The 25782-nt window shown below is 46.9% G+C and overlaps 1 protein-coding gene and 1 long non-coding RNA gene across 10 annotated transcripts in view; both read right to left on the bottom strand.

The window, feature by feature from the left end:
- SLC39A11 (solute carrier family 39 member 11) overlaps positions 1-25782 on the bottom strand; it is a 414544-nt gene that overhangs the window by 257128 nt on the left and 131634 nt on the right. The gene's annotated exons all lie outside the window — the stretch shown is intronic.
- On the bottom strand, positions 20815-24960 carry LOC117309777 (uncharacterized). Its single transcript, XR_004524075.2, has 2 exons — positions 24634-24960; positions 20815-22677 (listed from the first exon to the last, which is right to left on the bottom strand). It is a non-coding gene; the product is annotated as an uncharacterized lncRNA (long non-coding RNA).

The raw sequence follows: 25782 nt of genomic DNA, 5'->3' as shown, positions 1-25782 counted from the left end.
TTCGGCATCCTTGACCTTGATGGTGCCACATAGAGAAAAGTGGGAAGTGAGGAAAAGGGTGGAGGCAAGACGCCTGTGAGGTTGTGCCGACCCCTGGGGATGGACTGTAGCTGCCTCGCTTGTCGTGTGAACGGGTGAAGGTTCCACGATCCTGGGAGTGAACCTGCACTTTGCATTTCCTTGTTATCCTCCCTCCATCGTTAACAAAGACCCTAAAAACGTCAGCCTATCTCAGCAAAGAAGGGTCAGGCATTTGGGTCCATACTTTCATGTTAAAGGGGGAGTGATACCAGTCAAAGTGAAGATGGAGGAAAGACCTGGACCTCGTTAGGTGCCTGCCGTGGAGGCATCCTCCAACCTAAAACCTCAGGCTCTTGAGTTTTCCTTAAACAAGAAGGCAGTTATTTTTGCTAAAAGAGTCTCACTTAAGATGATAACAGTTATTGTAAGCTGCAATGTCAGGCACTGAGATTATCGCTTTACGTGGATGTTTTCATTTAACTCTCTCAAACGATCCTATGGGGCAAAAGTGATTTTCTTGTCCTCATTTTACCGATGAGGACACTAAGACCTGGAGAGCTGAATGAACTTTCTTAAGGAAACACACACGGTAAATCTTGGAGGGGCCGGGAAATAAAACCAGGCGATCTGACTCCAGAGTTCTGCTCTCACGATCACCACCCATGCCGCTTCCCACCACCCAAGAGGCCACAAATACCAGGACTGTGGTATTTACGGCTCCAACAGTAACTCTGAGGTAACAGAGTTAACAGGAGTTAACAGAGGTAACAGGAAAAGGGATGGAGAGGGAGGTGTGCAGAACATAAAGAAGAGAAGGTCACCAGCTTGGTCAGGAGCCCCCCGAGCAGGGTCCACCCAGGAATCCCTAGAGTTTCCCAGCAACAGCCATCCCAAGACTTTTTAGACTCTCGCTGAGCTGGCTTCCTGGTTGGCCTTTGAGGTACGGAGCATGGCTCTCTCTCCTTGACTTGCAAGTACAATAATGCCCTAAACTCAGGCTTCTGAAGTGTCACCTCCCTGAAGCTCTGAGACCCACTGTCTCAGGAGCCCGCCATCACTAGAGGAACCTTCACTAAGCAAACCACTTTCTGCCTACACTGGGCATCTAACAACCCCTTTTTGGTTTACTTTCCCATTCCAGTTGCCATCTGGTGAGTCTTTGCCCAAGGAGACCAAGAATTCAACAAACAAACAAAAAAGTCAGGGACTCCAAAAGCGGTTATGCCATTGCCCCTTTGATACTCAAGCCCAGGATAAGCCAAAGAAAATCATATCAAATGGCTGATTTACTTGCTTTAAACATATTCACTCCAGCTCAAGGAGGCTTTAGTCTGGTTAGCATTTGAGATACTTCTGCACGCTTGGTTTCTTCTCTGCAAAGGCTCTGCTGAGTTTGCTAAAAGCCATTTAAGTCTCCAATGGATACTTCCTAAGCTATGTTTCCCAGCTGGCAAAATGCCCTCTGTCCCTCAAGTGACTGCTTCCCTATTTGGGAACCTGCGGCTGTTAATTTACTCTGAAGAGCTCTCTGACTGCAAGCCTGATGTCTAGGGAACATCACAAAGTTTTCAGATCACCTGCCTTATAAGAAAAAGCCATTCATTGAAGCCAGGTAGGATTCTAGAATCCATTTCTCACCTCTGCTTTGTCTCACTCCTTCGTCTCGTTTTAAGAGAAAAATAAAAGAACTACCTCACTCGACAGTGTTCAAAAGTAGAATACACCATTTTGCGAAATAATAGGTTTCTGGTTCATAGAATCGTCCCGAAACAGAGGGCACCATGACCACCTGTCAGACAAACTGAAGCCAAGATTTCCATACTGCGTGGACTGTCTGCCCGGAGGCCACCAGGTCCCTTCACCTTTAGGTCCTGTCCCTGGGGTTCATACGGTCGCCCCATGGATTCCCTCCCCACCCAGGACACTTTAACAGCAGCTGCAATGCTTCTTTGGCTGGTACGTTAGACTCTCATTCATCCAAGCTTCTGCAACGCCAGCCCCACGAGGTGAACACGAAATTATCCCCACTGCCCTGAAAACACAGGATTAGAGCTTTGGAAGTCAGACAGAATGGGCTCCAATGCACAGCTTCACCGTTTTTTTTTTTTTGTTTTTTTTTTTAGCCATTCAACCTTGGGTACATTATTTAACTACTCCAAGTTTGGGTTTCACCAACCATAAAATGGAGCAAATATTGCCGACGGTTCTAAAGCTTCAATAAAATCACCTGTGCACTGTGTGGCTCAGGACGCCTGGCTGTGAAGGGCATCCAGTGAACATGCACTTTCTCTGCTCTGCTCCCCTGAGCACCCCGTCTCTCTGCCCCTGCCTATTCTGTAGGTTGATCTTGGACAAAACGACAGATCCAGAGAGATCTGAGTCACAGAAGCTTACTTCACAACGGAGGCTGGACACATTTTGACAAGTCCACATCCAGCCTCCAACTTCACGACTTAACTCTTCACAGCAGATGCTCCAAACCTTCTCTGCTCCTCCTTAGCTTCCAATCAATAATCAAATATTTGCCAAACAGCTAGTCTTCTGAAATCGTCAAACTTGAAGTTGTAGGGACATCCCTGGCGGTGCAGTGGGTAAGACTCCGCACTCCCGATGCAGGGGGCCTGGCTCTGATCCCTGCTCAGGGAACCAGATCCCACATGCATGCCGTAACTAGGAGTCCACGTGCTGCAACTAAAAGATCCCGCGTGCCGCAACTAAGACCCAGCGCAGCTTAAATAAATAAATAAATAAATAAATACTTCTTAAAAAGACGCCCAAACACGAGCACACTTCTGTGTGATACACACGACCCCATCTCCCTCCGCTTCATCTGAGATCCTGAACTGCCCTCCTGCCTTTAAGTGCACGGGTTTTGTTTGTTTGTTTCGTTTTATTTGTTTCTTGGCCACACCAAGTGGCTGGCAGGATCTTAGTTCCCTGACCAGGGATTGAACCTGGGCCCCCGGCAGTGGAAGCACCGTGCCCTAACAGCTGGACCACCAGGGAAGTCCCAAAGGGCATGGTTTTTGTCTCCTCCAAGAGTCTGTACAGTTCTTGAGGACATGGACCTCCCTTTCTCCACCATGCCTGGAACAGCGCTGGGTTCAGTTATTGCTTAAACAAGGCAGGAAACATAAGCTAGAGCTGAAAGGGCCCAACTTATGATGAAAGATAAACCCACAGGAGAGATGGCTTTACGGCCAAACAGCTATAAAACCCCCAGAGAGCATGACGACAGCAACATTAGTGTTCCCATAAGAGCTGCTCAAATATAAAGCCAATCTTACTCTTTTTTTTTTTTTGTAAAAAGAAACAAATCTTGTGTTAACGAACTTCCCCACATCTGCCCCAATTTCAGTGTCAAATATTTTGAATTATTTGGGCTATTTTCCAGAATTTCATTGTATCCGTAGGCTTTTTGCTGTTCCCAGTCAGGCAGCCCCATCACTCAGATTGGGGAGAAAAGGAAACCAAAATTAATGATAAAGATGTTATTGTATATACATAAGTCAGAGAATCATGTAAAGAACAATAACTGTGGGGCTTCCCTGGTGGCGCAGTGGTTGAGAGTCCGCCTGCCGATGCAGGGGACACGGGTTCGTGCCCCGGTCCAGGAAGATTCCACATGCCACGGAGCGGCTGGGCCCGTGAGCCATGGCCGCTGAGCCTGCACATCCAGAGTCTGTGCTCTGCAATGGGAGAGGCCACAACAGTGAGAGGCCCGCGTACCAGAAAAAAAAAAAAAAAAGGAAGTGTGAATTGGTACAAGCTCTACAGAGGGCAACTGGGGCATTTCTATAAAAATGGAAAATTCAAAAAGAAAATGGAAAATTCACAAACCATTGTATAATCCTACTCTCAGGAATTTCTACTAAAGACATGTTCACATGGACCCAACTGTACACAGTAGATATTCTCCCTTCCGACGTGACACAAACTGGTCATTAGTTAATTTTAATGGTGGACAAAGGGTTGAATCTCCCTTCCCCAAATAATTTTAATTTCAAGCAAATAAATGTGCGTTAACTTGCCCGTCCTACGACGTTAACACAGAAGCCATTTCAGTGCATCTAGATCAACGGATCAAGTCTGGCTTCATCTACATTGCAAAAACCATACCCATAATACTTTATTTACAATCTTCAGATCTGGCTTCTTTAAAGTAGTGTCAGGACTTAAAGATGTGGGAAGAAGACAGAAGCGTTCTCCATTTTTCTGATCGTTGCCCCGTCTTTGACAGCTGTCTCTGCTCTGCCTTATTTGACAGGAATTTGGTGATTCAATGCAAATCTATTCAAAGTGGTTGACTGAACTTTCATCAAAACTCCTTTTCCTTTTTCACCCTCATATTTCATCAATTTGTGTAATATCTGGTTACATCAAATGATTGCAACAAATACAACTGGCATAAATAGCTGCATTTAACAGCTGACTCTGGGGGAGCTGAAGACAGGGCAGGATCTCACCAGCTGGTATTCAAAGTGTTACAGGTAACAAACACAGAGCGTCTGTTAATCAGGCAACTCCATTAAGTCAAGTTCAACAACAATAAATAACGTCTATTTAACGGACCAGGATAGTCACTGCATCACTGTTTACAAGAGGAAAGCATGAGAATCAACCTAAATGTCCCTCAACAGGGGACTGGTTTTAAAAGTTACAGGGCCTCCACTTGATGGAATACTATGCAGTAGTTAAAAAAAACAAGACCAAAACCCAAAAAACCTAGATGGCTCATTTAGATGTGCTGATATAGAACCCTTCTCTAAGAGCTGATGAAATCAGGGCGTAAAGCAGTTTTGACACATTTACACTTGGGTGCTAAGAGAGACACAGGGCACTTCGGCCTCTGGGGAAATGAAATAGGTAACAGGTAGACAGGAGTGAGAGAGAGACTCACTTTTCACTGAGCATCCTTTCTGTACCTTTTGACTGGTGAGCCATGGGCATACAGTTTTATTTTTTTCAAACAAGAGCCAGGGTACGCTCCACCCTGTCTCAATAAAGATTCCCGATAATGGGAAAGAAGACACTACATGGGGAAGGCTGAGAAGTGGCAGGTCACTGAGAAAAAAGAGCCCCGTGGCCTGCCCCCACTGCTGGGCCCGAACTCCCAGATGGATTTGGGAATCAAAGAGCAGGGATCTCCAGACCCTCGTTCCCGGGTGGAGCTCGGGGCAGGCAGCGCGCTCCAGAGAGGGGGCAGCTGGGGGCGTCCAGACAGAGAACTCGAGACAGCCTCACCGTTTTCTTTTGACCCAAGGTGGCCCTGGAATAGTGGAATAATCCTGGGAGCCTCAAAGCCACGCTGAGATGGGGGAACTGGGGGCAAGCCTAATAAGTTTCCACCATCCAGGTTGGGGAGCACAGCGAAAACCAGCCTTTGCACCCATGCCTCCCCCATGGAGGAGAAAGGCCTTGGAGAGGTCCACAAAGCAGAAGAACAAACCCAGCCACCCCCAACCCCATGACAGGCAGAGAGGCAGCCTAGACACCTGAAGACGCTTGGTACTGCATATGGGCCAAATCCGGCCCACTGCCCATTTTTTGTAAATAAAGTTTTATTGAAACCCAGCCATGCCCATTCATTTACGTATTTCCTAGGGCTGTTCTCACACTACAGTGGTGGAACTGAGTAGTCACCACAGGGACCATATGGCTCACAAAGCTGAAAATATTTACCATCTGGCCCTTTACAGGAAAAAAACATTGCTGACCCCTGGTCCAGGGAACACAGAATAACTCAGCAATGACCATGGGGGCCGAAGAGGACCTAGATCAGATGCCTGTGGTCCTCAGCCCCTGAAACGATGTGCCAGGCTGGGGAGTGGGGAGGAGGGTGGGGAAAAACTCTAAATTCACAAGGACTGAGTTTTTGCCATCCCAAGAGAATGAGAGCTTGGAGAGAGATATTAGGTACATGGGGTTTGTGGACCGAGAATGGCCCTTACAGGGCTGCAGTTAACATGTAATCATGATCCCCAAGAAAGTGGTTTCATGTTGGATCAGGCCAACATAAACCAGGACTTTGATGAGGACCTAGGGGCAAACTGATGGAAGCTAGAAAATGTCCAGGCCCATCACCGTTAAATGACCTCAGTGGACGTTATTTGCAATGTTACTTGCTAATTATACAGTCAGCTGGGCCAGCACTTCTTAAAAACTCAAACACAAGACTCCTTTTCAGGACTTCCCTGGTGGCGCAGTGGTTAAGAATCCGCCTGCCAATGCAGGGGACATGGGTTCGAGCCCTGGTCCAGGAAGATCCCACATGCTGCGGAGCAACTAAGCCCCTGCGCCGCAACTACTGCGCCTGCATGCCACAACTACTGAGCCTGCGCTCTAGAGCCTGTGAGCCACAACTACTGAGCCCGCGTGCCACAACTACCGAAGCCTGTGCGCCTAGAGCCCGTGCTCCGCAACAAGAGAAGCCACCGCAATGAGAAGCCCGTGCACCACAATGAAGAGTAGCCCCCACTCGCCGCAACTAGAGAAAGCCCACGCACAGCAGTGAAGACCCAACGCAGCCAAAAATAAGACTCCTTTTCTCTGGGAGTAAGCTTAGGCACATTGAATCCAAAAAGCTTCCCAGGGGCCTGGGTTTTATTCGGGGAGGCAGCAGTTCTCAAAGTGGGGTCACTGTGAGACCCAGGCCAGCCTCAGCAAAAGCCCAGGGACTCATTAGAAATGCAAATTCTCAGGCCCCGTTCCAGACCTCCTGAACCCTCACCCTCTTGGGGGGTGGGCCCAGCAATCCAGGGGATTCACGAGCTAAGGTGTGAGAACCACTGCAGTCGGGCAAAGCCTTCTACCGAAGCCAAGAAAAGGACCGTCACACCGCATCTGGCAGCCAGTCCCTTGTGCCACGAAGTATTCCATCAGGCCCTGAGTCATCCACCATTTCCCCCTGGAAACAGAAGGCTAAATGAATAAGGAGGAAGGCCACGTGTTCATACGCAATGTTACCAATGTCCCAAGTCTATTCATTTACTTCTAAAGCTAATGATTCCGCTAACCAGTAACTGGCGGATTGTGTGCAGCAGCAATAACCCTCTTCTAGGATCCATCTTCTCTGGTTAGGAAACAAAGAAGTCACTCCGCCTAACAATTCAGCCTGCCCTGATTTAGTTCCTCAGAGCGCTAGGTGGCCCAGCCTACGGCCGGCTGGGCACAAGGTCATTAACTCATCGGGGGCTGCAAATCACCCATGAGTGTGCCCACTCAGCGTGGCACCAGGTACAAGGCAATGAGCCGCTTGGCCTGAAGTGGTCGGGGAAGGAGAGCCCTTAACAGGCTGGGCAGAAAGAGCTGGAGGCACCTGGAGGGGATCAAGTTACACCGTCGCTCTGAGTGTCCGCCCACAGCTCCACTGGCAAGGCTGGTTGCTGTGCCCCACAACGTCAAGCGGTGCTCATCTGAGATGTTCATTTGTTTGTTTGTTTGTTTGTTTGCGGTACGCGGGCCTCTCACTGCCGTGGCCTCTCCCGTTGAGGAGCACAGGCTCCGGATGCGCAGGCTCAGTGGCCATGGCTCACGGGCCCAGCCGCTCCGCGGCACGTGGGATCTTCCCGGACCGGGGCACGAACCTGTGTCCCCTGCATCGGCAGGCGGACTCTCAACCACTGCACCACCAGGGAAGCCCTGAGATGTTCATTTCCATCCAAACCCTTGACTAGCATGGAGGCCCCATTTCATTTCTCCCCTAGTAATGCCAATGTCTGCCATTTTAATATGGCATCTATTAATCCCCCTGTTATATGTACCCTACCTCCCTGTTATGGGCTCAACTGTGTCCCCCGAAAAGATGCTCTAGTCCTAACCCTCAGTACCCGTGAATGTGACCTGATTTGGAAATGGTGTCTTTGCAGATGATCACGTTGAGATGCGATCATTCGGGTGGGCCCTAATCCAACGTGACTATGTCCTTATTAAAAGGGGAAATTCGGATAAAGGGACAGAGACGCACAGAAGCCAAAGAACTACCTGGAGCTTTCAGGAACACGGCTCTGCCAACACCGTGGACCCAGCCGTTTGGCCTCCAGAACTGACGTGATACATTTCTGTTGTTTCAAGCACTCAGTGTGTGGCACTTTGTCACAGCGGCCCTAGGAAATCAATACCCTCTCCAGGGAGACCCTGGTTCCCCACAAGGCAGGAGGGCACTGGGAGCTGCCTCTAAAAGCGGGACCTACCAGTCTCTGCACAACCTACAGGGAGAGATGCTGAGGCAGAGATTCCAACCACAGCGGGGGAGCCGGACTAGCTGTGCGGGTTCCCACACCTGGCTGCGCATCCGAAGCCCCCGGTGACGCTTCTTAGAAATACAGATGTCTGAGCCCTACCCCAGGCCTCCTAAATCAGAATGTCAAAGGGTCGGGTATGAGAAGCCGCCCGCCGAGCACTGACCCCCAGACTCTTCCAGGGCCCCTCCAACCGCTGGACTCCATCACTGCTACACAGCTGTATCCTCCACCACCGGCCGCTCCGAGCGGGCCCCAGGGACCAGCAACACCAGCCTCACCTGGGAGCCTGTAAGACATTCAGAATCCCGGGCCCACCCCGGACCCACCAAATCAGAATCTTGCGTGTTAGCGAGATTCCCTAGGTGAATGGTGTACACCTTCAGGTGTGAAAAGCACTTGCAGATGCTCGAGGAAAGGATCAACAAATGAGAATTAAGAGGCAGCACTGCAGAGTCGTCAACGGCATGGACACTGCAGCTGCACTCCTTCGCGGCACCACTCTGGGACTCAAGTCTTTGATCTGGAAAATGGGGATGATGCAGTCAGTACCTGCCTCATGGGACGGAAGACAAAGAGTTAATACACAGGGGCTTCCCTGGTGGCGCAGCGGCTGAGAGTCCGCCTGCCGATGCAGGGGACGCGGGTTCGTGCCCCGGTCCGGGAAGATCCCACATGCCGCGGAGCGGCTGGGCCCGTGAGCCATGGCCGCTGAGCCTGCGCGTCCGGAGCCTGTGCTCCGCAACAGGAGAGGCCACAGCAGTGAGAAGCCCGCATAACGAAAAAAAAAAATTAATAGAGCTAATACACAGGCACGGCTTAGAACAGCACCTAGCACACAGTAAGCACTCAATAAGTGCTACTTAGCCCCCAAAAAACTAAGGGATGCCCTAGTTACTGTCTCCAACTACAATGACTACAGTTTTTTATACAAGAAGGGGAAGAATAAAAGGATAGGATATTACGGAGCTCTGCAGAGACCCAAAGTTCTCTCTCATTAAGTATTTACCAGAGGGACTTGGGTAAAGTATATGCAACTTGACTGAATGGGCACTTAGCAAAGACTCTGATTTGCGCCAAATAGAACAGAAGGAACAATTCAGCCCACGATCCACTGAAGCACTCAATGAGAGGAATCTACTGCTCCCCATGACAAACTGAGCCGTATTAAAAATGCTCCCCATGCCCTGAGAAAGGAACAAGAATGGGCTATACAGGAACATGTGGGATGCATTAGATTTCTACGGAAAATCTCTGAAAAAGAAAAAGAATTTTTTTTTCTTTGAGTGAAGACAAAGTTCTGAACCAGAATACTCTCTCCAGGTCCTTCCCCATTTCCCAACTTTATGAAATTTACAGAGAAAGGTGACATTCTGAAGTCAAGCAGAGGGACTTCCCTGGTGGCACACTGGTTAAAAATCTGCCTGCCAATGCAGGGGACACGGGTTCGAGCCCTGGTCCGGGAAGATTCCACATGCCACGGAGCAACTAAGCCCATGTGCCCCAACTGCTGAAGCCTGTGTGCCACAACTACTGAAGCCCGCGAGCCGCAACTACTGAAGCCCGCGAGCCACAACTACTGAAGCCTGCGTGCCACAAATACTGAAGCCTGTGTGCCTAGAGCCCGTGCTCCGCAACAAGAGAAACCACCGCAGTGAGAAGCCCGCGCACCGCAATGAAGAGTAGCCCCCACTCAGCAACAAAGACCCAACGCAGCCCAAAAAAGAAAAAAAAAAATGAAGTCAAGCAGAAAGGGTATCTCTCATCCACTCGCCCATCCAAAAAATGACATCTTTTAAAAATAAACAGCGGGGGTGGGCGGGGTGGGGTGGCGGGGTGGGGGACAGACTGTTTCTTCCAAGGTTCTTGTCCTGGACCCTAGAGGAGCAAAGCCTAGTTTACATTACATTTGAGCCACAGCATGGATGGTTTTTAAAGTGTCCATAAACCAGAAAAGAGATACACATAAAAGATGGTAACTGGTTTCTATTTTTTTTTCTTTGTTTGTTAGCTGAGTAGATCTAAAACAAACGAAAAAATTCCCAGGCTTGCGTTTTAAATAGCCAAGTGTTCCTTTTGCAAGTATAGCTATCTTTCATTTTATGAAATCAAAAGTTTTGTTTTTTAAAGTTAACTATAAATAGTTGATTTCTTTTAGGAGGAAGGTTCTATTTTACCACTGTTTACCACTTTTTAAAACAGAGGTGCCGAGCTTTTGCACAGCAAAGGAAACCATCTACAAAACAAAAAGACAACCGACTGAAAATATTTACAAATGGTATGACTGATAAGGGATTAACAGCCAACATATAAACAGCTCATACAACTCAACATCAAAAACAAACAAACAAACAACCCTATTTTAAAAATGGGCAGAAGAACTGAATAGACATTTTTCCAAAGAGGAAATGCAGATGGGCAACAGGCACATGAAAAGATGCTCAACATCGTTAATTATCAGGGAAACACAAATCACAACCACAATGAGATGTCACCTCACACCTGTAAGAATGGTTTGTCAGACAGAACACAGACAGAAATGTTGGAGAGAATGCGGAGAAAAGGGAGCCCTCGTGCACTGCTGGTGGGAAGGTAAGTTGCTGCAGCCGCTACGGAGAACAGTGTGGAGGTTTCTCAGAAAAACTAAAAATAGAACTACCATATGACGCAGCAATTCCACTCCTGGGTATATATCTAACACTAATCTGAAAAGATGCATGCCCCCCAATGTTCACAGCAGCATTATTTACAATTGTGAAGATATGGAAGCAACCTAAGTGTCCATCAACAGATGAAAGGATAAAGATGTGGTACATATAAATATATATACAATGGCATACTACTCAGCCATAATAAAAGAATGAAATTTTGCCACGTGCAGCAACATGGACGGACCTGAAGGGCATTATGCTAAGTGAAGTAAGTCAGAGAAAGACAAATACTGTATGATATCACTTATATGTGGAATCTAAAAAATACAACAAACTAGTGAATATAACAAAAAAGAAACAGATTCACAGATATAGAGAACAAGCTAGTGGTTACCAGTCGGGGGAGGGAAGAGGGGAGGGGCAGTATAGGGGTAGGGGATCAACAGGTACAAGCTATTATGTATAAAAGAAGCTACAAGGATATATTGTACAACACGGGGAATACAGCCAATATTTTATAAGTGGAATATAACCTTTAAATACTGTGAATCACTACATTGTACATCTGTATTTTATATAATATTGTACAGTAACTATACTTCAATTAAAAAAACAGAGGTGCCAAATATGAAAAGAAATTTCTCCCCCAGTAAATTAAATTGAAAAGCCTGGATAGGAAAAGAGTCAACAAGAAAGTCAAATAACCCTATTAAAATATGGGCAAAGGACTTGAATAGACATTTCTCCAAAGATGCTACACAAATGGCCAACTTACAAAAAGATGCTCAACATCACTAATCATAAGAGAAATTAAAAACCACAATGATATATCATCTCACGCCAATGAGGATGGCTACTATCAAAGAAGGAAGGAAGGAAGAAGGGAGGGAGGGAGGGAGGGAGGGAGGAGGGAGGGAGGGAACATCACGAAAGAAAAGGAGAGAAGGGAAGGGAAGGGAAGAGAAAACAACAGAAGAGAACAAGTTTTGTTGAGAATGTGGAGAATTCGGAACGCTTGTGCCCTGTTGGTGAGATTGTAAAACGGTGCAGCTGCTATGGTAAACAATATGGGGTTTCCTCAAAAAATTAAAAACAGAAACTACCGTACGATCCAGCAAGCCCCCTCTTGGGTTTCCAAAGAATTGAAAGCAGAATCTCGGTGAGACGTTTACAAACTCATGTTCATAGCAGCACTACTCACAATAGCCAAGAGGTGGAAGCAATCCACTCATCAACAGATGGATGGGTAACTAAACGTGCCACACACACACAGACACACGCGCACACACACACACACAGACACACACACACATACACACACACGCACACGCACACACACGCACACACAGTGGGATATTATTCAGCCTTAAAAAGGAAGGAAATTCGGACACATGCTACAACATGGATGAACCTTGAGGACATACTAGGTGAAATGAGCCTCTCATAGGGACCTCCCTGGTGGCGCAGTGCTTAAGAATCTGCCTGCCAGGGCTTCCCTGGTGGTACAGTGGTTGCGAGTCCGCCTGCCGATGCAGGGGACACAGGTTCGTGCCCCGGTCCGGGAAGATCCCACATGCCGCGGAGCGGCTGGGCCCGTGAGCCATGGCCGCTGAGCCTGCGTGTCCGGAGCCTGTGCTCCGCAATGGGAGAGGCCACAACAGTGCGAGGCCCGCGTACCGCAAAAAATATATATATATATAATCTGCCTGCCAATGCAGGGGACATGGGTTCGAGCCCTGGTCCGGGAAGATCCCACATGCTGCGGAGCAACTAAGCCCGTGCACCACAACTACTGAGCCGGTACTCTGGAGCCCGCGAGCCACAACTACTGAGTCCACGCACCTAGATCCCGTGTTCTGCAACGTGAGAGGCCAACACAATGAGAAGCCAGTGCACCGCAGTGAAGAGTAGCCCCCTCTCAGCACAACTAGAGAAAGCCCGCACACAGCAACGAAGACCCAACGCAGACAAAAATAAATAAATAAACGAGTTTATTGAAAAAAAAAAAAAAGCCTGTCGTAAGAGGACAAATACTATATGATTCCACTGATATGAGGTATCTACAGTAGTCAAGTTCATAGAAACAGAAAGTAGGATGATGGTTACCAGGGAACCACTACGGGGGTGGGAGGAAATGGGCGACTGGTGCTCGATGGGTATAGAGCTTCCGATCTGCAAGATGAGCAGGTTCTGGAGGTCTGTTTCACAACAACGTGCACATACCTGAGGCTACTGGATTGTACACTAGAAACAGTTAAGTGGTAAATTTTATGCTGCGTGTTGTTTACCACAATACACAAAAAGAAAAACGAAACAATACTCGTCAGCAATATGTGCTGCGTGTTCCCCCGCCCTTCTTTCTTCGTGGTCATAGGTGTGTAGTGGTATTTCCCTGTTGTCCTAATTTGAAATTCCCTAATGACAGTAGATATTGAGCATTGTTCCACATACTTATTTGCCATCTGTTCACCATCTTGGCCAACTTGTCTGTTCACATCTCTTACCTATTCGTAAATTGGATTTGTTTATTTCTTTATGGTTTGGTTTTAAGGTTTCTTTGTATATTTTAGATATAAGTCCAATATCAAACATTTGTTTTACCAGTATTTCCTTCCAGTCTCTTGGCTTATCTTTTCATTCTCTTAACAATGTCTTTCACAGAGCAGAAGATTTAAGTTTAATGAAGTCCAACATCAATTGGAAAAAAAAAAGAAAAAACACCAACAACAAAAGGAAACAGTCAGCCATCCTCCTTAAATGCTAGAGGCTGGAGTTCCACAGCACAGCCAGGTCCTGGCTGCATCTTAAACTGTTCTCTTTACTCTGGTATCTCCCTTCCTCTAATGGCTTATTACTTTTATTTGCAATGAAATGATTTTCCCATGATAACAATGAATAATGAGCAGTGGTCCAAGTGTCTCTTAAATTGCTTGGAGCAACTATCATGCCTTAAAACATGATTAACAGCAAGGTTATAAATATTCCATTCATGTCATTCTGTTTACACCACCCCAAGATAGGTCTTAAGGATAGAGATTACCTTTAAACAATGCAGTCTGGTGTCTTTGTTTTTATCTTTTAATAGAATTTTAATAGAATTCTAAAAGAGCATCTTCTGTTCTAAGAAATTAGCACTGTGGTTGGGAAGTATGTTAACTTATACTGACAATCTGTCATGCACCCTCATCTCCTATAGTTTACCAAGCCAGGCTCTGAGTGAAGACAGCTTTTCTTATTCTACTGTTTCAAGATGTAGACTTTTGCATTCATGAAGAGAAAAATAAGTTCCCGCCTTGAAAATTAAACACAGTCCACTGCAGCAGAGTATCCATCAGTATTTGAGTCCCGGGCTATTGTTCTTCCAAAGATGGTCTTCGCGTATGGATATCACAAAACTCAGTTATTTGGGGTCATTACTGTCACCTAGGATAAAATGAATGTTCTTGTAAGAGGCTCTCCAGTCATCAATTTTCTCTTCTGGCGAGAAGGCATCCTAAATTACAGAGCATAAAAATGGATAACGCTGCACATACTATCGGACTATTTGCGGATGATGCTGTAAACGGCTTATCTATCTCATTATATGAAAGGCATAACATCACAAACATTCCATGTCAGGAGCAGGCATTAGGCTGAGAACTTAATTAACAAAATAAGAATTGGTGATGTGGACTGCCCTTGTGTCCTGCCTGGTTTTCAAGTTAGAACGTTGGAATTCAAACCAGTGCAGTACCTTGATGACCACGAAGAATCAATTCTTACCTCCAGTTACAGACCCAAAGACTGTCACATTTTGACAACTTGATTCTCAGTAGTTATCAAAATTAGCAATGTAACAACAGTCGCTACGAAATGACCAGGAAGAAAAAAAAAACAGGTGCGGTTCAAGTATAATGGTGTAAATAGGTTCAAGGTAGGCATTTCCTTTTAATTTTAGGATTTTATAATAATTATCTCCCTCCCCCAACATACAGACACACACACACACCCCAAAATCTTACAGATTTTTTAATAGCCTATATACAAAAATTTAAGAGTACTTTAATTCTATGACTGTCCAAGGCTAGGGACCATTACTAAAAAATGTGGAAGATGTTTTGGTAACCATCACATGAAAACACAGACTCCACTGATCCACTGTCAAACACAATTTTCTTCCTTCATTTTGATGTCAATTTTATCTATAGTTTTTAAGACTCCTCCTTAAGGAACTATTCCAGAGATGAACAGACAATAACAAGATCAAAATCCATGCACCTCCCACCTACAGTTAATAAAGCTTAGCCTTTTACGATCGTTGATTCAGATTTTTTTAAATAAAATGTTGCAGAAAGAATTGAAGTTCCTCTCTCCTCCTACCACTTAGAGATACTAAATAACTGGAAAAGCTCATGGGTACCCTTCTTAGCCATGTTTTTACATTTTTCATAGACAAGCTTATATATATATATTTTTTCGCGGTATGCGGGCCTCTCACTGCTGTGGCCTCTCCCGTTGCGGAGCACAGGCTCCGGACGCGCAGGCTCAGCAGCCATGGCTCACGGGCGCAGCCGCTCCGCGGCACGTGGGATCTTCCCGGACCGGGGCACGAACCCGCGTCCCCTGCATCGGCAGGCGGACTCTCAACCACTGTGCCACCAGGGAAGCCCCCTATAATTTTATATATAAAATATTTGTATATAAAATAGGTAATTTACTTGACACAATTTCCGAATTTAAATCGTACTTTACTACGTGCAGCATTCTGCAACTTGCGTCTGGTTTCTGCTAAACGTTGCACGTTTATCCATGCTGATTTATAGATGTAGCTCACGTATTTTAACTGCTGTTTAGCACACCGTTTATGAATTTATCACAATTTAATTAGCCACTCATCTGATGACTGGTATTTTATTTCCAATTTTTCACCATTACAAGAAGTGCTGCAATGGAACATTCCTCCACCTGGCTCCTTGTGCGCATTTGCAAGAATGTTTAGAGAGCACACCCCTGAAATTGGAATTGCTTGGTCACAGGATACATGCATCTTCAGTTTTACTAGATATTTCCAAATTACTCACCCAGATGGCTGAATTAATTTGCACTCCCACCAACCGTGCACGCAGTTCCCATTTGCCCAAATCTTGTTAAATAGTATTATCAGCTTTTTTTTCATTTTTTGTCAGATATAATGGGTGAGAATTTAAACTGTATCTCCCCAATTACTAGGGATGTTGAACATCTTTTCACCTATCTGTTGGGCCTTTAGGGTTTCCTCCTCTGAAATTCCTAATCAAATAATTTGTTCATTTTTTATTGAGTATGGTTTGCCCTTTCTCATTGATTTGTGGGAGCTCTTTATGTATTCTAGACACCAATACTTTGGGTCAGTTATATGCATTGCAAACATCTCACAGACTTTGGCGTGGCTCTAACTTTATGGTGTCTTGTGTCAGAGAGAAGCTTTTTGTTTGTTTGTTAACGTCAGCAAATTTTCAAATGCTTCTGCTCTATCGTTAGCTGGCTACTCATTAGAATCACCTGACGGGCTTTTGAAACTACTGAGGCCTGAAACTAAGCAGTAGTGACAGAAGCAGATCAGTGAGGGCCTGGGATTAGATTGGGGGTGGGGGGCTAACTGCAAAGGGGTACAAGGGAATTTCGGGGTGCTGAAATCGGCAGTTTGGTTGTGGTGAAGACCACACGAGCGTATGCACGAGCAAACCACACAACATACGGAGCCAACAGCCATCCCTACCAATACCTACGTTCTCCTCTTCTTTCTGGACGCAGAGGTACATTTTATGTGATCCAGCCCGCCCACCTCTCTTGAATTCATCTCTCACCACTGTCACGCTCTCTGCCACAGGCTGAGTGATGGGTCCCAGTTTTTATCCCTCCCCGCGTCCTTGCCATGGCCTTACTGTGTGCATCGCGTATTTCCCCACCCCTTGACTTTGGGCTTGGTCATGTGACTTGCCTTCCACGCAAGCAGACGGGCATGTGACTAAGAACTGACCAGGAGAAACGGAGCAGGTGAAGTGAGCACCACACCAGGCCTGACACATAACCACTGAACGCCTCCGCTCCGTAAACAGCTCCTCTGCTTGCTGTGTTCACTTTTGGAGGAAAGGTACCCAATCCACTAGGTGTCCCCAGCCAAAAATAAGGATCAATCTAGATTCTTGCCTTCCTTTACTCCCACGTCCAACTGATTACAAAATCCAACTATTTCCTCTAAACATTGTTTTTAGGTCTACCCATTTCTTTCTAAAGTGCTACCCTAATTCCTAACCTCTTCCTTTCTCACCTGGCTTACTGTCATAGCCTGAGTCTAGACCAACATCCTCCACTCTGCCCTCCATTACCCCAGAGCCCTCCTTCTAAAACCCACATGTGAAGAAGTCATGCCCTTGCCCCCAAACCTTCATTCTCACCATTGCCTACAGAAGAAAAGCCAAACTTTTTGTAGACTACGATATGCCAACCCCGCCTACCTGTCCTGGCCCCGTCTCTCTCTACCACCAGGCTCTGTCTCTCTGCGGCAGGTGCACTCACGGGCACCAGTTCTTTACTTCTCTTTGCATCCATGCTCGTCTGGTCCTATCACGGGCGTGGTTTATATATGGCTACTTTATTAGCTTCCTAGGGCTGCCATAACAAATAACCACCAACTGGGGGGCTTAAAACAACAGAAATTTATTCTCTCACAGTTCTGGAGCCCAGAAGTCTGAAAGCAAGGTGTCAGCAGGGCCGTGCTCCTACTGACACCTGTAGAGGAAAGGAGCCTTCCTTACTTCTTCCAGTTTCTGGTGGTTCTGGCAATCCTTGGCATTCCTTGGCTTGTGGTGGCAGGACTCCAATCCCTGCCCCCTCTTCATGTGGCCTTCTTCTGTCTGTTTCCCCTACGTCTCTTCTCCCCCTTCTTATAAAGACACTAGTCATACGGGCTTTAGGGCCTACCTAGTCCCGTATGACCTCTTCTTAACTCATGACACCTGCAAAGACCCTGTTTCCAAGTAAAGTCACATTCTGAGGTTCCAGGAAACAAATGGATTTGGGGTGATCGCTCTTCATCCCAGAACAACCACCCTCAACCTTGGATCCTGCCATGTGCCTTGCTTAGTCAATAATACATGGATGGAAGTATTCGGGTGTCAGTTCTGGGCCTCAGCCCGAACAGGCCTTGTTTGCTTCTGCTCTTCCTTTCGTGGCTCTGCCCTCGCTAGAAGAAAAATGTGTCCTGGCCCGAGGCAGATGACAAGAAGACACTTGGAGCAGATTCACCACGCCCATCTGCAGTCCTGCAGCTTAGAGCAGTCAAGATTGGCTGACCTCCAGCTGAGCCACAGAGGCATGAGTGAGCCCAGCTGACATCGGCAGAGTTGTCCCAGCCAGTTGACAGGCAGCTGGGAAATCAATCCTTACTGACTGTGGTGTGTCACTGAGATCTTAGGGTTGTTTGTTAGGCAGCAATGGCTAACGAATACACATGCTTTGTACCACCGCAACAATGAACTAGTCAACCTGCTGTAGTGCATCTTTGGATATATTGTTCCCTTTGTCTGAAATGTATACCCCACCACCTCCTGTCGAGGCCATCTACCTGACAAATTCCAACTTAACCTTTAAGTCTAAACTCAAGCACCAACTTCAGGAAGCCTTTCCCGGTAGACTGAGTCACGATTTATCAGGGCTCTCATCTTATACTCTTCCACTATAGCAATTACTGCTCTGCCATTGCCTGTTTATCTAATTATAGGGCTTTTGATCCCTGGGACTGGCAAAATGACCGGTACCGAAGTTTGGCACTACATGAATCAAAGAAAAATAGACCTGGTGGGGACAGGGCAGTAGCGGGTAAGGAGGAAAAGGGAAGAAGAGTCTCAGCCTAGGACAGAAGACCGCAAAGGTCTACGAAAGTGTGCAGGTCCAGATGCCCATCGCAGTGTGATTCTGACACATGCAGCTGCTTCGAGGGTACTCCTCGTGGTAATAAAAACTCATCCAGTCACCAAGCCACAGAACAGAACGGGAAAGGGAAGCAAAAGTCTGGGGGTGGGGGGCGGTCCCTGCTGAAACATCTCAGTGAAGATGCAAGAAAAGCCAGACCACGTAGGATGCCAGAGAGATGGAATGGAGCTGATGCTATCTTCTGTGACGATAACCACAGAGAAGTGATTAAAAGAGAAAAGCAGCCAGCACACACACAGACACTTACAAATGTTTCATCATGCCTGAATCCACAACTTGTGCAAATAAGAAACATAACCAAAAAGTCATCCCCAGCGGCTTCCACATTTCTTGGTATAACTCATATTTATTAAAGGCCTACTGTAAGCTGCCCAGGCTATGTGTTAGGTACTCTATAGGCATTCATTTTATTTAATCCTCATGGCCACCCTCTCAGGTAGGACTATATCCATTTTACAGATAAGGATACCAGGGCTCAGAGAGGTTAAGTAACTGCCCCAAGACACACAGCCCTGTGAATCCAGGGCAACTTGATCCAATGTCCATGCGTGTTCCAGTACGACACGTTGCCTCTAAAGAAGCTTTAACGCAACCGAGAAATGTGGACTTGGGTGGGGAACATGGGGGTGTTAGAAAGAATGATGGTACACTCTAATGATACGTCGCTACATAATGCCATTATGGAATGCCGTTAAACAGTATATCGTCAGGTAACGTATCATTACATTCTAGTGTATCATCATATAACATAAATCACCCAGCACTAGCCCCAAGTGTAATGCCAACCTAGAACTCCATCAGCACGTGAGCCCAGCACAAGCTCGCACTTCCCCGGGCTCGTTACCTGCCAGTCCTGCCCTAAATCGTTCCTGCCATTGAACCGGAGGAACCTTGGGCATCACCAAGGAGCCAGTCTGCTGGGACTCCTCCAACTGCCACCCACTGTACCATATGGAAACTCGATACGCAAGCCCTTCTAACAAAACGGGGACGGGTGAGCAGAGTCGGGATCAGGGTGTCAGACAAAGCAGGCGGTTATTTTTACGACAGCTGTCAGGAGAAAAAGAGGAGGAGAAAGGCAGGGATAACAGTGCAAATGCCCCCAAAGGAGGCTGTGGGGTCCCTGGGATTGAGGAAGCGAGGAACACAGCCTCACCCAGACTTCACACATCAGCATCCCAGGGAACAGGTATCCGAGGCTGCCCACACGCTTCCCTTCGTGATGGAATTTAGGGGAGAGCGGAAGCAGTGGCAGGCATCCCTTTAATTCTGTCCTCTTCTGCTTCCCGAGAGAGAGAGTCCAGATGGGATAACTGATCGATAAGGAAACTGTGAAATCAAATTCATATTTTATGGCAAGGCAAGAAAAATTTAAACATAAAAAAATTTCCCCTGCCCTTTGGCCTCGTCTCTCCCCACCACTGTGCATCCACCAAACCGCCCCCATCGCAGAAATACCTGCTCAACCACGAAGGGCAACATTCTCCTAGTGTTAACAAGACAGCTCCTTAAAAGATAGCATTCTTTCTTAATCTCGTAAGAGGTCACAGGACCCACCACAATGACACTCAGATCTGGATTGTGTAAACTGTCAATGATACGTCATTTAATGGTTTTGATGAACCTCGGGGCAGAACAGGAACAAAGATGCAGATGTAGAGAATGGACTTGAGGACATGGGGAGAGGGAAGGGTAAGCTGGGACGAAGTGAGAGAGTGGCACTGACATATACACACTACCAAATGTAAAACAGCTAGTGGGAAGCAGCTGCATCGCACAGGGAGATCAGCTCGGTGCTTTGTGACCCCTAGAGGGGTGGGATAGGGAGGGTGGGAGGGAGACGCAAGAGGGAGGGGATATGGGGATATATGTATACATATAGCTGATTCACTTTGTTATACAGCAGAAACTAACACAACACTGTAGTAAAACAATTATACTCCAATAAAGATGTTAAAAAAAATTTTTTAATAGTAATACGTCGTTTAATGTACAGCCCTCTGTCTCAAAACACTTAATGTAACTGTGCCTTGACTTCTAAGGGGTGGAACAATTCTCAGAGCTTTGTAAGATGCTGTTCCCAGGTTATATTCCTCATTTAGACTCAAATAACATTTCCCATTTCTATCTTAGATGGACTGATTAATTTCTCAACAACAAAACACATAAACAAACAGGAAGTATCCCACCAAAATGCCTCTGGCATCTAAAACAAGGGTACAGAGGCCCCCGGGACAGCATTCCACGACTAACACTGATGCTACCCAAATGTCTCAGTGGTTCGGGGTATCGGTCAGGATGGGCTGTGTTTTGCTGCAATAACAAACTACCCTACTCTTCTACACGCAGGGGCTCTGCTCATTCCAGCCACCCAGGGACCCAGGGACAGAGGCTCCTCCTCAACACACGCATCTGCCATCACCACCTGGGCACCCCTGGGCTTTGCTACTTAGTGAGACGGGTCCTTATGCATCTAGATCATTCGTATCACACAAGTGAGCCTCAGTTTCCTCATCTGTAAAATAAAGTTAACAATAGCACTGACCCCACAGGATTATGCATGTAATGTGCCTGCCCACGGTGTATGCTCCACGACTGTGAGTTATTCTTATGACATTTCCCACACAGAGAAAAACAACAGGAAAAGATACAGAAAGCAAATATTCCAAGACACGAATTATAGTTGCTCCCATGCAGTGGGATTAAAAGTAGGTTTTTCTTATGTCTTCGAACTTTTCTATTCTCTAGGCTTTTTTTTTTTTTTTTACAATTAACACACATAATTTTAACCATCAAGAAAAAAGGGCCAGGTATAAATGCATGTAACATGACACCACTAAAGCCAAGTTTAAAAAGTAACTGGCCTTCAAGGACCTTGCGAATCAAGAGTCTACAAACTACAGCCCGTGGCCCAAATGCAGCCAGTGCCCTGCTTTTGTGCGGCCTATGAGCTACAGATGTTTTTCACATTTTTAAAGGGTTGTAAGGAAGGAAAAGGAAACGAAACGAGAAAGGCAACAGAAACCATAAGAGGTCTGCAAAGCCCAGAATACATACTTTGTGGTCCTTTTCCGAAAAAGTTTTTTGACCCTGTTTTAGCTCATCTGACCACCTGATTCTTCACAAAGCCAACCTTCTCCCCTCTACTTTACTTAGAATTGTTTGTTTTTAAAAAATGCCATATGCACATACACACATACGTAAATACACGCAATACATACAATTCTCCTTTTCATTCAACGATCCCACACTTAGGAAGTGTTTATTGTGTTGGGAGGTGTTAGAGGGGCCACGGCATCTAGCCTGGTGCAGGCACTGATGTAGGTTGGAGGATGCAGTGAGGAATGAAGTCCCAGGATCGAACACACACTCACTCCTTCCTCACGTCAGAACAAATCACGTTCTGAGCCCCCTTCTCCATGCCAGGCTCCGCGGCAGGTGCTGGGGATTCCGGGCAAACAAGACTGACCAAGCCACTGCCTCCAAGGAGCTGCCGGCCCACCAGGGAAGCAGCTGCCAGGCAGCGGCTCGGCGGGGAGAGCTACAGAGATGCAGGGGCACCTCGCCCAGATCGGAGCTCCGGGAAAGCTTCTGGAGGAAGGGATGCCTTTGTCCTAACCTGAAGGGGAACCAGGAGGAGTTGGCCAGGTGACGGCTGAAGGAGGAAAGTGGTTCCCGGCAGAGGGAGACTGCGAGGAAAGGCTCAGGATGACGAAGGGCACGTGTGTCCTGAGAGCCCGCTGCAGCAGCTGGTGGCTGGTTCAAGTGGCGGAGAACTGGCCTGAGCTGAAGCTAAGGAGGTAAGGAGGCGCCTGGAGGAGAGCCCAGAAGAAAGTCCGTGTTAAATAAAAAAGAAAAAAGACAAAAAGGCTTGGACCCATTGGGGAGATTGCAAAGGATTTGGGATGGCGAGTGAATGGTCAGAAATGTTTTGTTTTTTTTTAATTTATTTTGGTTGCACCAGGCAGGCTCCTTAGTTGTGCCATGTGAACTCTTAGTTGTGGCACGCATGTGGGATCTAGTTCCCTGACCAGGGACTGAACCCGCGTCCCCTGCATTGGAAGGTGAATTCTTAACCATGCACCACCAGGGAAGTCCCAGAAATGTACTTCTAATAAGATTACTCTGGCTGTTTCCATTGTAACCTTGCTGAGAAAAGGCACTTAAAACGGAAGCTAGCCTGAAGCTACAGCCAAACAGAACTGCCCTGCCCCCGACCAGCTCCCTCCAGACCTCCCCTCCCTCTGGCCCTCTTAACTGCCCAACTGTCCTCCAGGCCACTCCTTATTCAGAGCTGAGCTTCAGAGAGCTTTGCATCTGTTACTCCAGCAAACTGTGGGTCATCTGAGCTGCCAGCCAGGCTGCCCACCTGGACTGACCTGACCTAACCACTGGTGAAGTGGAGATCGTGATACATACCCCCAAAGGATGGAGAATTAGGGTGTTCCAACAACTCCTGTGCCCCACATTCACAGCAGCACTGTTCACAACAGCCAAAAGGTGGAAACAACACAAATGCCCATGAACGGAGGAATGGAAAAGCAGACGACGGCACATCCATACAATGGGACAGTGTTCGGACGTAAAAAGGAATGAAGTTCTGACCCAGGTTACAACGTGGATGAACCTTGAAAACATTACGCTGAGTCAGAGAAACCAGACACGAAAGGTCACACGCTGTATGACCGCATTTATATGAAATAGCCAAAGTGGGTAAATCCATGGAAACAGAAAGCAGGTTAGTGGTTGCCAGGGGTTGGGGACGAGGGAGGGAGGGAGGGGGAGCGGCTGCCTAATGGGGTGGGGGCTTCCTTTTGGGGGAATGGAAATGCTTCGGAACTAGACAGCAATGCTGGTTACACAAAACTGTAAGGTGCCAAATGGCACTGAATTGTTCACTTAAAAATGGTTAATTTTAGGAGTTCCCTGGTGGCCTAGTGGTTAGGATTCCGGGCTTTCCCTGCCGTGGCCCAGGGTTCAATCCCTGGTCAGGGAACATCCCGCAAGTCGTGAGGTGCAACCAAAAATAAATAAATAAAAATAAAAAATAAAATGGTTAATTTTATGTTATGTGAATTTCACGTCAATTAAAAAACTAATTCTTTGTATAGTTGGTTTACACGATTGTGTTAGTTTCGGGTACACAGCAAAGTCATTCAGTTATACATACACATACATATGTTTTTTCACATTCTTTTCCATTATGGTTTATTACCAGATACTGAATATAGTTAGTTCCCTGTGCTATACAGGAGGTCCTTGTTTACCTAATTGAAATAGAGTAGTTTGTATCTGCTAATCCCAAACTCCTAATTTATCCCTCCCCCACCCGCTTTCCCCTTTGGTAACAAGTTCATTTTCTATGTCTGTGAGTCTGTCTTTGTTTCATAAATAAGTTCATTGTGTCATAAACAGATACATTTTTAAGGAGACCATGAGACATAGAGGACTGTGGATGCCCCACAGCCCAAGGGTTCTGTCTGTGCCCCTCACATACTACAGCTTTCCAGACTCCTCCAGCACACCTTCCTGGACTGTTCTGTGATTCCCTCACTTTGGTGAGCGCCAAAAGTCCCCTAGGGACCTACTTTAAAATGCAGATGCCTCGGCTGCCTCCCAAGAGCGTAGAAGTCATTGAGTCTGGGGTGGGCCCAGGCACCTGCATTTTTGAAGCCCCCCCCCCCCCCGCCCCAGGGGATTCTGGTGCACTCTGAAGTTTGCAACCCATAGAACCAGGTCAGTTCCCCCCTTTCGTCTTGAGACTGTACCTTCATCACCTGCAGGAAGCCCTTCTCTCCCTCTTTACTGAGTCCTTTGCAATAAATCGTGAGACTGGCTGCCAAGGGAAAGAGAAAGGTACTTGAATTGCAGTAAACCATCCAAAAACCATCACTTGAATCAAAGCAAGTTGTAAGTGGACTTCAATTCCTGGTCACCAACCTCGGCTGAACATCAGAGCCTCTGGGGGGATGTTTTCATGTCGATACCTAGGGTCCACCTGGGACACAATGACTCAGAGCCTCCAGAGGGAGGCCCAGGCATCAATATTTTTCTAAAGCACCGAAGGCAACTTCCCAGCTCCTTCCCACCCCATCCCCACCCTCATTCCTTCTAACACACTTCCTGGTGGAATTGCTAGGAAAATGTTGACTCTAAACAGCAGTGTAAGTCTTTAGAGTCTCAGGCAAACGTAATTAGCAAAGCAAATAAAGCGTGAACAAGAATGTAACAGACTCAAATCAGATTAAGTTCTTCTCTTCAACTCTCTGTGCCTCGTGTCTATAGTGCCTCAAAGGTGGCCACTTGCCAAGGAGCGTGCATCTGCCTCCAGAAAATAACTCATGGCTGTAAAGCGCTTTCAACTTTGAGGCTCTAAGGAGTTTTCATAACAACGATCTCACCTGATCTTCCCAACATCTCCATTCACTCATTCATCAGATACGTCCTGGAGACCTACAATGCCCAGGTATTGTCGGGGTCACAGGGGAGACCAGAGCAGACCTGTCCCTGCCTTCAGGACACAAGTGACCAGGTCCACCGGTGATGACGGCACAGGGAAGAGACAGGGCAAGATGGGGGAGGTGCCAAGTGGAACCAAGACCTGGGGTTGCCAGGGAAGCTTTCTGCTGAAGGAACACACAAAGTGCGCCCTGCAGGGTAACTAGGAGAGAGTCTGCGAACGCTGGAGGGACAGTGTTCTGAGCTGGGCACCATGCCAGCGTGTTGGTAATGGTCTACTGGCTTTTGCATTACGTTCAGAACTCCCCCGTCTCGCTCAGGTCGAGGCAAGGTGAGTCCTCCTATTGCTAACCCAGGCATCTGCAAAAGGGAGGCTCTGAAGGGGATTGGCTGGGATTCTGGAGAACGTGTGCTTCTGAGACACGGGGCTGAAGACCCCTTGCCCTCCTCCCAGTCCT

This window comes from Tursiops truncatus, chromosome 20, assembly GCF_011762595.2.
Source record: "Tursiops truncatus isolate mTurTru1 chromosome 20, mTurTru1.mat.Y, whole genome shotgun sequence".
Taxonomy (NCBI): Eukaryota; Metazoa; Chordata; class Mammalia; order Artiodactyla; family Delphinidae; genus Tursiops; species Tursiops truncatus.
The sequence above is the reverse complement of the archived record's forward strand: the minus strand, read 5'-3'. Positions and strand labels throughout refer to the sequence as shown.